The sequence below is a fragment of the Ailuropoda melanoleuca genome, chromosome 11 (genome assembly GCF_002007445.2).
Source record: "Ailuropoda melanoleuca isolate Jingjing chromosome 11, ASM200744v2, whole genome shotgun sequence".
In the NCBI taxonomy this organism is placed as follows: Eukaryota; Metazoa; Chordata; class Mammalia; order Carnivora; family Ursidae; genus Ailuropoda; species Ailuropoda melanoleuca.
Genome location: NC_048228.1, coordinates 9,997,560 through 10,010,803, shown reverse-complemented (window position 1 = coordinate 10,010,803; position 13,244 = coordinate 9,997,560). Strand labels below are relative to the sequence as shown.

Here is a 13,244-nt window from a genome sequence, read left to right as displayed (position 1 = left end):
AGTCACCACGAGGGGTACGTGGCCACTGCCTAATTCCCAGGAACCTGGAGCAGACCTCTTCCTTATGTGCCCCTCAGAGCCTTCCTCCTGCCCTCACCCCTGCATGATAAGTCCCCTCCTTTTCCTCAAGCTAGCTTACACTGCTTTCTATACCGAGAGAACCTACTTAAGTCCCTCATCTGACGCTCTTTGTACTGCTTACACCCATTGACTTTTATCTCTCAAGGCTTTCAGATCACTCAGGACCTAGGATATTTCCCTAGGGGGACAGTTTTCCATGCCTCACTCCGAGGAAGGCAGCGGGAACAACAAAGACACCCCCCCCCCATCACGGTGGCCGCTGTTCACACAGCACTTACTGAACGCCTAGCATCGTGCTGGGCACTCTGCGTGTATCATCACGTTTCACCCCGTACAACGCATGCTTTCGAACTACTGACTCCATCCTTCTATTGGGGAAACTGAGGAGCAACTTGGCCACGGCCACAAAACCACATCCCGTGAAAGGCTCCATGGTCCTGTGGTTCTCCCCGCTGCACTCAACAGACGCATCTAGCTGGGTCCAAGGCTACAACAATCTATCGCTACCCGACGTCTCGGAAGCATGGCCCTAGGATCCCCAGAGTTTAGTATTCGAGCAGCACAGACCTGTGGCCTATCACCGACACCATCCCCATCCGCCACCGCAGTGAGAAAGCTGCATGCCTGCCAATCCGACCCATTTCCTTCGGCATCAGCACAAAAGGCGACCTCCACTGGAACAAGGCCCAGAGCACTCTCCAGCTCGCAAAGAGCAGACAAGTATCAATTTGCACAAAGATAATAGGTGCTTTCTCTGCAAGCCTCCCTCCACGGGCCCCAGAACTCCACCTGGAGCAAAAGAACTCCCCATCACTGCGCCCGTCACACCTAGCCTGGATCTGTCCGCGCGTTGTCCCACCGGCATTCAAAAAGCACTTGCCTTCTCTTTATGTGCAGCCTGCCAGCGTAACCAAGGCCAACTCCACTTCTACCTAATAGAAGCTGCGAGGGAATAAATCACAATAAAGCCGCTCTGTGAGAAATGGATTATGACAAAATCATGTAGCCAGAAGACTTGCCTGGGCACGACGCACAGATTTTCATTTGAATGTCATTGTCCAGGTAAAGACTGCAGCGATTGAATGGACTCTGGCTCGAGGAGGAGGAAGTGGAGCCAAGGACGCGTCAACCTCGCGGTGACAGAAGATTGAGTGTCCTAACTGTGGTCCTTCCGGAACGTGCTCTCCCTCGGCGGGAGGCTAACTTCACTCCTGAAACCCATGAATTTCCCTGGAAAGAAGCTGAGAGGCCATTCTCGTTGGTCAGCTCAGTACAGTTCACATGCGATAGGCATCCGAACGTGGGTTTTGTGGTTCGCGGGTTTGGCTGCTGGATTCCTTCCGTGCCCCAATTCCAGCCCAGATCCGCATCCCAAGACCTTTCCCCACTCTGCTCCCTTTCCTCCCCTTATTTCACTACAGTCCGTTATTCAGGTGTTCCTGATTCCCCCCTTTGTATTTAGAGCAATAGCTTAGTTCCACTTTTCAGATCAGACTACTGGTCCCCTGTGTTGGGATGCACATGGCTTGTGTTCTCTCCCAGGACGCTTGCAGGGGTTGGGAGGACTGATGGAGACTAATCATTCTCTCTAGGATAAAATAAACAGGAATGAAATATGGAATGGAATGCAACATTCATGTGCAATTTTAAGACAAAACACAAGATCTCAAAGAAGGTTCCAGCCCTGTCCGGACATTGGTCAGGGGTGGGAGGTAAGGGGGGTGTCCCAGTTCCTTTGCTCTCCATTAGCTGCATTTTGACGACAGAGTCTGAGAATCCGGGAGGTTATAACTTAGGTCCTGCCCATCAACGCCATGTCCCACACTGTAGGGTGGGCTCTGGTCTTTCCGTGCTTCACTCAGAATCTGCCACTTTGCCTTCAGGTGCTAAGTCCATAAAATACCCTTTTTAAAGATCTAAATGAAAGAAACTGAAAAAGCAAGTATGTTCCCAAGTATGTAAAACTGGAAACACGTCAAACACAAGTGAATAAAGCCAAAGTACCTGCTTTTGATCATAGATCATCTTCGCCATTAGCATGTCGACTGTACCTAAGTAAGCATGACCAACATGCTGGGGAGAGCTCAAAAAGTTGAACTCTGCTGCAATTCAAAGGTGCTATGAATTTATTCACCGAACACTCTACAGTAATAACAACTTTTATCACTCACAGTAACACTTACAAGAGTACCTGGTTCCTGCTGTAAGTAAATCCACAACAGTCCTTCATCGTACACTGGCTGTGTTCCAGGAGCCATGCTTACTTTGTGTATTGTTACAATTCTTACAAAAACCCAGTGAGGGTCTGATGACCTATAGTCTGCAAATGAGGAACCTGACGACAGAGACGTGACTTGCCCAAAGTCACAAAGGCAATCAAGGGGGCTGGCATTCAGATCCAGTTTTGTCCAACTCCAAGGCCCTGGACAACATGTGAACCACCAGCCAGAAGACCTGGCTTCAAATTATGAAGTAAGGTGTACCCTGTTCATTGTTTTACTTTGGGGTGCTAAGTATCGCCTTCCTGGCCTTACCCACATTCCACCCTGATGTCAGCTCTTGGTACCACTGTGAGAGCATCTGCTGGAAGGGGATCAGCAGCCCTAACACAAGACAGCAGTCACCATCCATGAAGACCTCGGGCTGCAGCCCCTGACTCTACTCTCAGCAGCACCAACTGCCTGCCCACCCACGTGCAGAGCCCTGCCACCACGTTTCTCCTAAGATGTTAAGCTGTGAGCAAGGTGGTCAAACCTAAGATTCCAGGCAGCTCCTGGAAGGAGGACAAGAGGAACCACTCGGAGTCCAAGGGTGTGAGGGACAGCAGACTGTTCCGTTCTTTTCAGAAAGAATCCCAGGAGAAAGCACCCTGGGCAGCTTCCCTTGCTTTGGGAGGTAACACAACTTCAACAGCTGATATGAAAGGGCTGCCGACATTTTATTATGCAAGGCCAGATGCAGCATTGTGGAGCTCAAGGATACAATCTGCATGCAAATTCAATAGACAAAGTCCCAGAGACCTGGGCAGCCATGGGCAGGAGGCTTCCTGCCAACAGTTCATGCCAAGGCAAAGAGCGAGGACCTAGAGAAGCAAATCACATGTCAAATAGATTCTTGTGATTCCTGCTTTTAATGGGGGAGGATGGCACTGGGGTAGGTGCTGGGTGGGTGCTGGGGTAGAGGCTGGGATGGGTGCTGGGTGGGCACTGGGGGTGGGCACTGGGGTAACGGCTGGCATGGGGGCTGGGGTGGGCACTGGGGTAGAGGCTGGGATGGATGCTGGGGTGTGAGCTAAGGTAGGGATTGGGGTAGGAACTGGGGTAGGATGGAATGAATTAGAAACTAGCTTTCTGATGAGAAGCACCCCCTTCCTTTGCCATATCTGATCTAAGAACAGCATGACAATGGGGGTGAGGAACTGTCAAGAAACATGAGCCTCCCAATGTTCCAAAGTGGTGGAATGTTTTAAAACTGAAAGATACATTCCAAGACTGTCAGGAATACATAAAAATGGCCATGTAAATGCGACACATAATTTCTAGTCCTGGGTGTTAAGTGACAAATTAAAAAATTGCAAAGATATCATCAAGACTGAAAATTATAAAGAGGAAAAACTATGATCCCTTTGCCACAATTTGACATAGAATTATGCTTCAACTGAACCATCTCACAGAAAGACCAACATCGGGGAAAAGGAATCTTCAACTTTCCCTCTCAGTATTTTATTTCAGCCAGAGTCACTTCCAAAAAATCAAAACGAACGTCGTTAGAAGTGAAACAGTCCCAACACCGAGCCTCCCCCCTTTATTTTAAGAGGGAATCCATGGCCCTTGGAAGGCAGGCTCTGGCAAAGAAAAAGCTTCCTCTGTCTGCGTCCGTCTGATGGCACGATTGCTAACATCGCATGTTTTGAGACATGTCTTCTTCCCATTAATCATTTGTCTTTAATGGAGCAGCCTCAGTAAGAGCCCAAGGAGAGGTCAGTCCAGCAATGAACCAACGAATCAACAAATATTTATTAAGTTTCTGCACAGCACCGAGCCCTGGGCCACGTTTCAAGGACTGCAAGAACCAATTTCACCCATCAGAACTATAAAGTTTATTTATGGGTCACACTGATTGCATAGATTAGGGTTGGGTCTCAGATTGGGGGTGGCAGTGTTCAAAACAATTTTGTAATCATTCTGAAGAAAAAAGAAACAGGGATTTTCTTTTCTTTCTTTTCTCTTTCCCAAACAGAAGGTGTCCCACATGGACCCACTGCCTCCTGTGTTGTTAATTCTTGGCTAGTAACAGGTTTATCAAAGGAAATCTTGCTCTCAATTTTAATTACCACTTGGGCTATTTAAGTACTTTTGGTCTGTTAGTATTTTAAATACATTTCATTTTACTATATCCTCACCTGTTTTCTAAAGTGCAGCAGGAAATCACTTTGTATCTCAAATGAATTCTGCCTTTAGCATAGGGTAGCCTACAGATTTATGAAAGGGATGAAGAAACCAGTTAGTGTGGAGCCATATTTTTTTCCCCAGATAAATCTCTTCTGTTGGAAGGACTCTACATTTAGTTATTCAGTCAACAAACAGAATGGCATTGTGGTTAGAAGTCAGGCTCTGGAATTTCAAATCATGCCTCTTGTACCTACTAGCTACAGGCCTTGGGCAAGTTAGCAAGTGTCTCTAAACCTTGATTTCCTCATCTGTGCAGTGGAGATTATAATATTACCTCCTTCAAAGCTGCTGTGAGTAGTACACAGACACAGATCACTGTAAACAATAGTGCCCAGCCAGCAGCAGATACTGGGTGCACTTAGTTGTGTTTTTATCACGACTGCTTCTTTGCTACAGTGTGATGACAATGACTACACTTGTTGATATTTCTGAAGTTCCAAATCATATCACAGTGCACACAATAAAGATATCTGCCCTCGTGGAGCTTACAATGTAATAAGAGACGGACAACGAATGAATAATTCCAGGTACAAGGAGTTCTGTGAATCTGAGTAAAGGAGACTTGCCCGTTGCAAATACCTGTGTGAACATCCTACCCACCAGTATGGTTTGCTCCCGCATCTGCTCCCTTCCACAGTGCCAAGAAATCCAAAACGAGCATGAAGCCCGCTTACTTTTTATTGCTTTTGAAATATTCCTTTAATAAGCCTATTTCAGACTTTCAGTGAGAGGCAGAGTGAGGGACCCGTGAATTTGCATCCTTGCTCTCCCAACACCCGTTAAAATGATAGTAAATGTATTCTTTAAAAAACACACACACACATCCACAAGACAAAGGAAAAAGAGGAAAAGTTACAAAAACAAAATTTTAGAAGCTTGCAGCAGAAGAACAAGCAGACCTGAAAACACTCAGAAGCCAAAGCCAGGCCAGGAGGAAGTCAGGTGCAGCCGGGGTGAGAGCATCAGACACTCTGGGAGTTACAGAGAAGACAGCACTGAGAACAGGGAGACTAACTCAAGGTCTAGACCCCTTCCTATGTCTACCCACCAGGCTGAACACTGGAGACTCAATCTCTGGAATGGATAATACAGTGAGCCTCTGAACTGGGGACACCAGGCAGCTGAAGGCAGGAGTACTTTACTGAAAATAAAGATAAGCTGGCTGATACATTCAATGCTGAAATCCCTGGCTGCTTCCCTACCCCAGCTCTACTGAGCATAAGGATGAAGAGGAGGAGGGTGATACCATCTAACACTTGTTTTATGTTTATGTTGTGGCAAGAACTGTTCTAAGTACTTCAGGTATATTAACTCATTTAAACCTTACAACAATGCTACCGTCAGGTAGGGGCAGATTCGAACATCCTCCATTTCACATATGCGGACACGGAGGCTCTTAGAGGTTTGGTTACCTTACCAAGATCACATAATTAGTAAGTAGTCGAATCAGGGTTTTGGTGCAGGCCGATAGCGGACAGAATGATTATACCCAAGGTAGGACACTGACAGTTCTCCTGGGGAATGAACCAGCCCAACAGATATGAGCTGGAGATCCTAACACGGATTCTCCGATGAAACAGCTCAGCCAGATTACCTTACGACGAGGCCCACAGTCAGCAAGCCACCCCTACATGCTCAGAACCTCTGACGATCTGAAGTAGGAGGAGACAGCACAGGATCACCAGACTAGGAGGAAAACCTTTCAGGAGAAAGGAAGAAAGAAAATAAGAGAGAAGGAAAAAAGAAGGGAAGGAAGAAAGGAAGGAGGGGGAGAAGGAGATTCCCCCCCCCCAAAAGAGAGAGAGAGAGAGAGAAAAGACAAGGAGGGAGGGAGGAAGAAAGAAGGAAGGAAAAGTGGAGGAAACAGATTTTGCAGGGAGATGGAAACTTTGTAAAATCCTCACTAAATACACAGAGGGTGTATTATGATGAAATCTCAGACATCAGAAGCAAAGAGATATCCTAAGAGACATCAAAGAGTTAAAAAAAAAAAAAGAGGGAGAAGAGAAAACAACACTTCTTGTATTATTGCCACATAAGAAATTAATCCTAACCTTAACAGGATAAGCCAGGAAACGTTTACCCGTTGACAACAGTTTCTGAGGGTCATAAATGGGGGAGTGGCTCAGTTGGGCGGCTCAGGGTTTGGGTCTTTCACTAAGTAGCAGTCAGGCCACAGGTTGGTATTGACGAAATACCGTATGTGTTCGAAATTATTAAGAAGAATTTAAACAAGGGGAAGAGTTTGGAAATCTATTATTGTTAGAATAAAAAAAAGAAACAAGAAAAAATACAATTATTAACTCTAAGGTACAATATAGAAATAAGTTCAAGAGAGTAGCAGGAATTGTAATATACTACCTGGTTGCCCTGATTTGTACTTACATGGTCATATTAAACTAATCAAAACTACGTCTGATGTGTGGATGATGATGGGGAGGGGTTTACAGAAGAGCAAAATACTCATTTTCCTTAGTTGCAATCAATAGATAATTAAAAATGAAAAATCAAAGAACCATTATAGACATGTTATTCAGACACTGAGTGTTATACGCAACTAATGAATCATCGAACTTAGCATCAGAAACCAGGGATGTACTGTATGGCGACTAACATAATATAATAAAAAAAAACATAAAAAAAAAAAAACCCTTCTAACAAGAGTTGAGAGTGATTGCCTCTGGATCCACAGTTCATCTCAACTCTTCAGTGTTTCTAAGAAGTGATTACTAATGTATGGGTCCCAGGAAGCTGAAATTTCACTGTTATTACTATCCAATGGCACAGAAAGGTGAATGTGGTAGCCAGACTCTAAGATAACTCCTGATGATTCTTGCCTCCCTGGTCATCACAGCCTTGGGTAGTCTCCTCCAGCAGTGAATGAGGCTCATCCGTATAGCCAGCAGGATATGGCAGAAATGACAGAGTGTCACTTCTGAGGCTAGATCCAAAAAAAGGCATTGCATTTTCTCTCTTGGATCACTCACTCTGAGGGACATCAGCTGCCATGTCAGGAGAATCCTCAAGCAGGCCATGTGGTGAAGAACTGAGGCTCCCTGCCAATAGCCAACTAAACTAACCAGCCACATGAGTGTGGCAATTTGGAAACAGAACCTCCAGCCACAGTCAAGCCCTTGGATGCCTGCGCCCAGCTGACCTCCTGACCGCAACCTCATGAGCAAACTTAGGCAGCAGCTCAGCTAAGCCACTCCTGATTTCCAAATTCACAAAACCTGTGACACACTAAAGGTTTATAATCGTTCTTAAGCCACTACTATACTTTGGGGTAATTTGGTAAGTGCCCATAGATAACGGATACAGATTTTCGTACCTAGACAACACCAACAAAATGCTAAAAATATGGGCGTGGCTTTCAAACCAACCAGTGGGCAGGAGCTGAAAGAACTTTGGAGGCAATTATTAGCAAAACCCCAAAGTGCTTCCAAGAGGCTGTTAGCAGAGTCCTGCTAGCCTTCAAGGAGGCTGCACTGGCAAGGGCATAAAGGAAAGAGAAAAATGCTATCGGAAAGTAGAGGAATGAGATCCTTGCTATGTAATGGCAGTTGCCTGTGGTGTAATGGCCCTCTTGCCTGCAGTGATGTAGAAAGTAGAAAATATATCTAATGAGCTGGATGATCTGGCAAAGGAGATCTGCAGCCAGGGTGTTGGAGGTGTTATCTGATTTCTTCTTGCTTCTAATCATAAAAAGCAAGAAAAGAGAGATAAGCTAAAAAAGAATCATTAAAAAAAAAAAAAAGCCAGGACTTACTGGTCTTGGAAATTCCATTCTCTCCAGATGACAAACAGGGCTAAAAATTAAGAAATGGTTCCCAGGCAAAGAGCAAGTTCAGAACCCTCTTGGGAAAACATGGTACAAACATAAAGCCAAGGGTGTGGCTATACAATCCTTTGTTCAGACTTCAGAAATATCTAAGGGGTGCTGCAAAAAACATTCAGTCGAACAACAGGGCTTTTAACAAAGTTAAGGCTGTTCCATAGATGAGAGAAATCCTATGATAATTGTCTTTCTCTGCTTGACTTATTTCACTTAGCATTATCTCCTCCAGTTCTGTCCATGTTGCTGCAAATGTTGGGTAATCGTTCTTTCTGATGGCTGAGTAATATTCCATTGTATATATGGACCACAGCTTCTTAATCCAGTCATCTGTTGAAGGGCATCTCGGCTCCTTCCATGATTTAGCTATTGTGGACAATGCTGCTATGAACATTGGGGTGCATATGGCCCTTCTCTTCACTACATTTGTATCTTTGGGGTAAATACCCAGCAGTGCAATGGCTGGGTCATAGGGTAGCTCAACTTTTAACTTTTTAAGGGACCTCTACACTGTTTTCCAGAGTGGCTGTACCAAATTGCATTCCCACCAACAATGTAGGAGGGACCCCCTTTTTCCACATCCTCTCCAGCAATTGTTGTTTCTTGCCTTGTCAATTTTTGCCATTCTAACTGGCATAAGGTGGTATCTTAGTGTGGTTTTGATTTGAATTTCAAGGGGGGGTAATCAGAAGGGGGAATGAAGCATGAGAGACTATGGACTATGAGAAACAAACTGAGGGCCTCAGAGGGGAGGGGGTGGGGGAATGGGATAGACTGGTGATGGGTAGTAAGGAGGGCACGTATTGCATGGTGCACTGGGTGTTACACGCAACTAATGAATCATCGAACTTTATATCGGAACCGGGGATGTACTGTATGGTGACTAACATAATAAAAAAACATTAAAATATTAAAAAAAAAAGAAAGTTAAGGCTGTCCCTCAGCAGTTTTAGCAAAAACCCAAGGTAGAGAAGGGCTCATCTCAAAGACATTTGGAATGTGGCTTTGTCTAATGGAATGAACTCTTGTGACATTCAGAGTAGATTCACAATGTTTTTAAGAGAATAGTATTGGCACATATACTATCAGCTTGTACTGTAAGGGACAGAGACAGTATAAAAGGGGGAAAAAAAAGTCTATGAATCCTGAGTTCTACCACAAAATGCAGACTGAGAAAACTATGAAGATAGACACATGAGCTATCCTTCATGTAAAATTAACAATGACTCAGAGAGTATAACCAAGATCTCAGATGGTAGACCCAAAAGCCAAGTGGAATTATTCCTAGTCCTTAAATCTGGATAAGAAACTATCTACCCGGGCCTGCTAGGTTTTAGAATTGTTATGGTGCATTGACTCCTTCGTGCTTTGCATTTCCCCCTTTATGAACAGGAATATCTATAGCAATTGTTCTGCACTTTTCTTGCCATTGTACATGCATGAGGAAGATGCCTTGCCTCCATAGTTCACAGATCTTCAGTTTGAGAAGAATGGTATTAACAAAGCCGCATTTAAGGAATTATACCTGGACCCAATTTAGATGACAGGATTCCAGACTTTGAGCTGATGTTAATGGAATGATATTTGGAGGGGCATCTTTGGAAGGAGGGAGTGTATTCTGCATACGATTCATTAGGGGCAGAAGGTAGAGACTAGGATAGCCAGCCTCCAGAACGGTATCCCATGATTCTCACACCTCCTGGTATTCACACCCGTATATGGTCTTATCCCACACTGAAGATGGCTGATCTGTGTGACCAACAGGATACTGTAGAAATGTTGGAGTTTGTCTTCTCGACCAGATCATAAAATTCATTGTGGTTTCCATCTTGTTCTTTCTTTCTGATCACTCACTCTGTGGGAAGTCAGCTGCCCTGTTATGAGATTAAAAGTAGCTCTTGAAAGGTCCATGTGGTGAAGGACCAAGGTCTTCTTTCAAAAGCTAGCACAAACTTGACAACCATGTGAGGGCACCATCTTGGAAGCAGCTCCAGTCAAGTATCCAATGACTCCAGTCAAGCCACCCAATACTATGATTACATCTTCAGGAGAGGCAGTGATCCAGAAGTACCACGTAAGCTGCTCCAGAATTCCCGTCCCACGCACACTGTGAGATAATAACATTTGCTATCTTTGGATGTAATTCTTTATACAGCAATAGATAACTAATACAATAAAGATTTGAATTCTATTCAGCCGACAGCTTTGATTTTGCTCCAGTAACCTGATAAGATCCCATGCTCTACACAACTGTACTTTTAAAGACTTATGTTTAAGAAGCAGTTGATTCTGCTGCTGCTGTCTTGATTTCCTTCCAGAGTAAAGAAGGAAGGTTCTGCCCACAAGGGAAATGGTTTCACCAGTCATGTACTTGAAGGACAAGTCATAATACAACCACCAAGATTCCAGTGAGCCACAAAGATAAGTCCTCTTATCAGTGTGATGTAGCCTTTTATTTGTCATCAAACGCAATCTTCTAATAAACTCATAGAAAAAAAGAAAGAAAGAAAGAAAGAAAGAAAGAAAGAAAGAAAGAAAGAAAGAAAAGCAGCTTCAAGAAATGGTAGCAACTGAATAGTCACCCACCGACCATGAGTAATTTAGCCATAAATCCTCCATGGAAATGGAAAGATAAAAAAATGTGGACCCCTGAGTAAGCTCACAAATTCACTTACTTCCAATTCAGCAAGAGCTGTAAGGCAAAAACCTTATTAATGGGCTTAAAACAAGAAAACAGACAAAAACAGGAAACAAATCAAATCTCCTTCAGGATTTTATTATACTTTCACATTGTTTTCTTCTTCACAACTGACCATGCAAAGTTTGTCCCATATCAAGAATTCCTTCTTGACCCTCAAAAAGAAGGCTCACCATTGGAGAGCTCGTCAACTGCTACATTGGGGCAGTCAGTGTGGTTACAGGTGTGATGAGGTACTCAGCTTTCAGCCTTCAGGATGGCTGAAGCCCCAGGTGATCAACTTAGCCTTCCCTTGTCTATCTGTCTTAACTTACCATATAAATATGATTGCTTTCTCTGTGTGCCAAGAACTGGGGAGCAGAAATCACTGTTGACTTGCTCACTAGACCAGAAACTCCCCGATGAGAAGACTCATGTTTGTTTGTTTTCTCCATATGCAAAGTGCCTAGCACAAGAGCTCAAGACTCAGTAAGTGGTAGTTCAATTAATTATTTAACTTGCTAGAAGACTGATATGGGAAGGTATAGCCAATTCCTGACAGGCAGACATGAAGATACCGAACTGATCATTTTCATCGCTTTCAGGGCATCACATTACTGCTTACTTTTAGAAAAAGAACTCTAACAGGGAAAACAGCTAAGAGATGACCTTTCTAGAGCACTAAATCATGTAGATTGTGTTCCGAAAAAAATTAACGCGTGGTTCAAAACTACTAAGTTAGTGTCTTTTTGAGACTCCTGGTGAGACCATCAAAATTACTTTACCTTGATCTCCTGCATTGCTTTCTTTGTATTTTTGCCTCTATAATAGGAAATAGAAATAATAAATGAAGAGGAAACTCTGTGGTGCTATTGTAAATGACGTTGTAGAAGGCTACATGTCGTGGGGAAGTATTTCAAAACAGTGTGAGCAGTGTGACCTCAATATGTAGTTAAAATGGAGACTGCCTGTCCACATGGTTTTGTAATGGAGATATACACACATATATAATTGAGTCTCTTTCTTGCTCTCTCATCCTACCTATCTGAAAGTTAAGGGTCTATCTTTACCTGATGTTATTACCTGTGACTCATTTTCTTATCTGTATCTTTTTTTTTTTTACTTTCCCACATTGAATTGTTACACTACACAATTAGATTACAACTATTTACTGATTGTATTAAAAATGAAAATGCAACATATGTCAATAATCTATAGAGTATAAGCATGTCAACATTTGATGGGATCTCCTTAGTAATCACCAAGTGCAGTCAAAGCCTACTGTTGCATTTCAGTGCTTGGAGGATCAGCAATGGGAATGTGGAATTATCTCTCCCAGACATGGATTCTAATAAGTTTGCACTGGCCTGGTACTTGATACCATCTTTCACAGGCTCTATTGTATTAACGCACAAATGAACCTGTAAGATGTAGGAACTTTTTCTCAGGTGATAATTCAGAGGAAAATGCAAAAGCACAGATTGAAAGTATAGATTTCAGTGGCACAATGGAGTTGGAAGTTCAGGGGGTATATGGTTCTCTGTTGTAGGCCAAGTGAAAGAGTGTAGGCTTGGTTCACACAGAGACAACTCCTTGTTTCTGGAAACCTTCTACCATAGAGGAGTATTAAATTGTCCCTGACATACTAGGCTGAGAAGTAAAGATTTCAGACTGTATGAAGTTACACAAGTTATTTGGCACCAATTTTAAGCTAAGCCACCCAGTGCAGTTAATGCTGTGCAAACCATTAACAGAAGTGGGGAGTTGCAGTGGTCAACATAGCTTGTTGTGTAACCTTTGGCAAATCCTTTGTCTCTGTGATTTTCCTTGGCTGAAAACGGAGATAATGATGCTTATAGGGAATACAGTGTCTGTAAGGCAAGACAATGCATGTGAAAGTGCTTTGAGAAACTATAGTGCTGGCAAAACATAAATACAGTGTTGCCGATGTTATCACTACTATTGCTGTTAGTATCGTCAGTTCCTGAATTCACAGAGAAATAGTTAATCCAGGAGTTTTTAGGATATAATATTTAATCATTAGAGAAATCAGGTTTCCTCTTTGGGGCCTTTGAGTTGCCCCAAATGCAAACCACACAAATATGTGCATATTTTAAAACAATATGTTATCATTCCATGCTATATTCTAGCCCTTCAATGAGGCTTTTAAAAAATCATGGTATTTGAAGAGGATAGGCTA

At 43.4% G+C, this 13,244-nt stretch overlaps 1 protein-coding gene across 1 annotated transcript in view; it reads right to left on the bottom strand.

Annotated features, from left to right (window-relative positions):
- The window catches only part of LOC117804361 (putative uncharacterized protein C1orf196), a 275,627-nt gene that overhangs the window by 30,799 nt on the left and 231,584 nt on the right, over nucleotides 1-13,244 (bottom strand). The gene's annotated exons all lie outside the window — the stretch shown is intronic.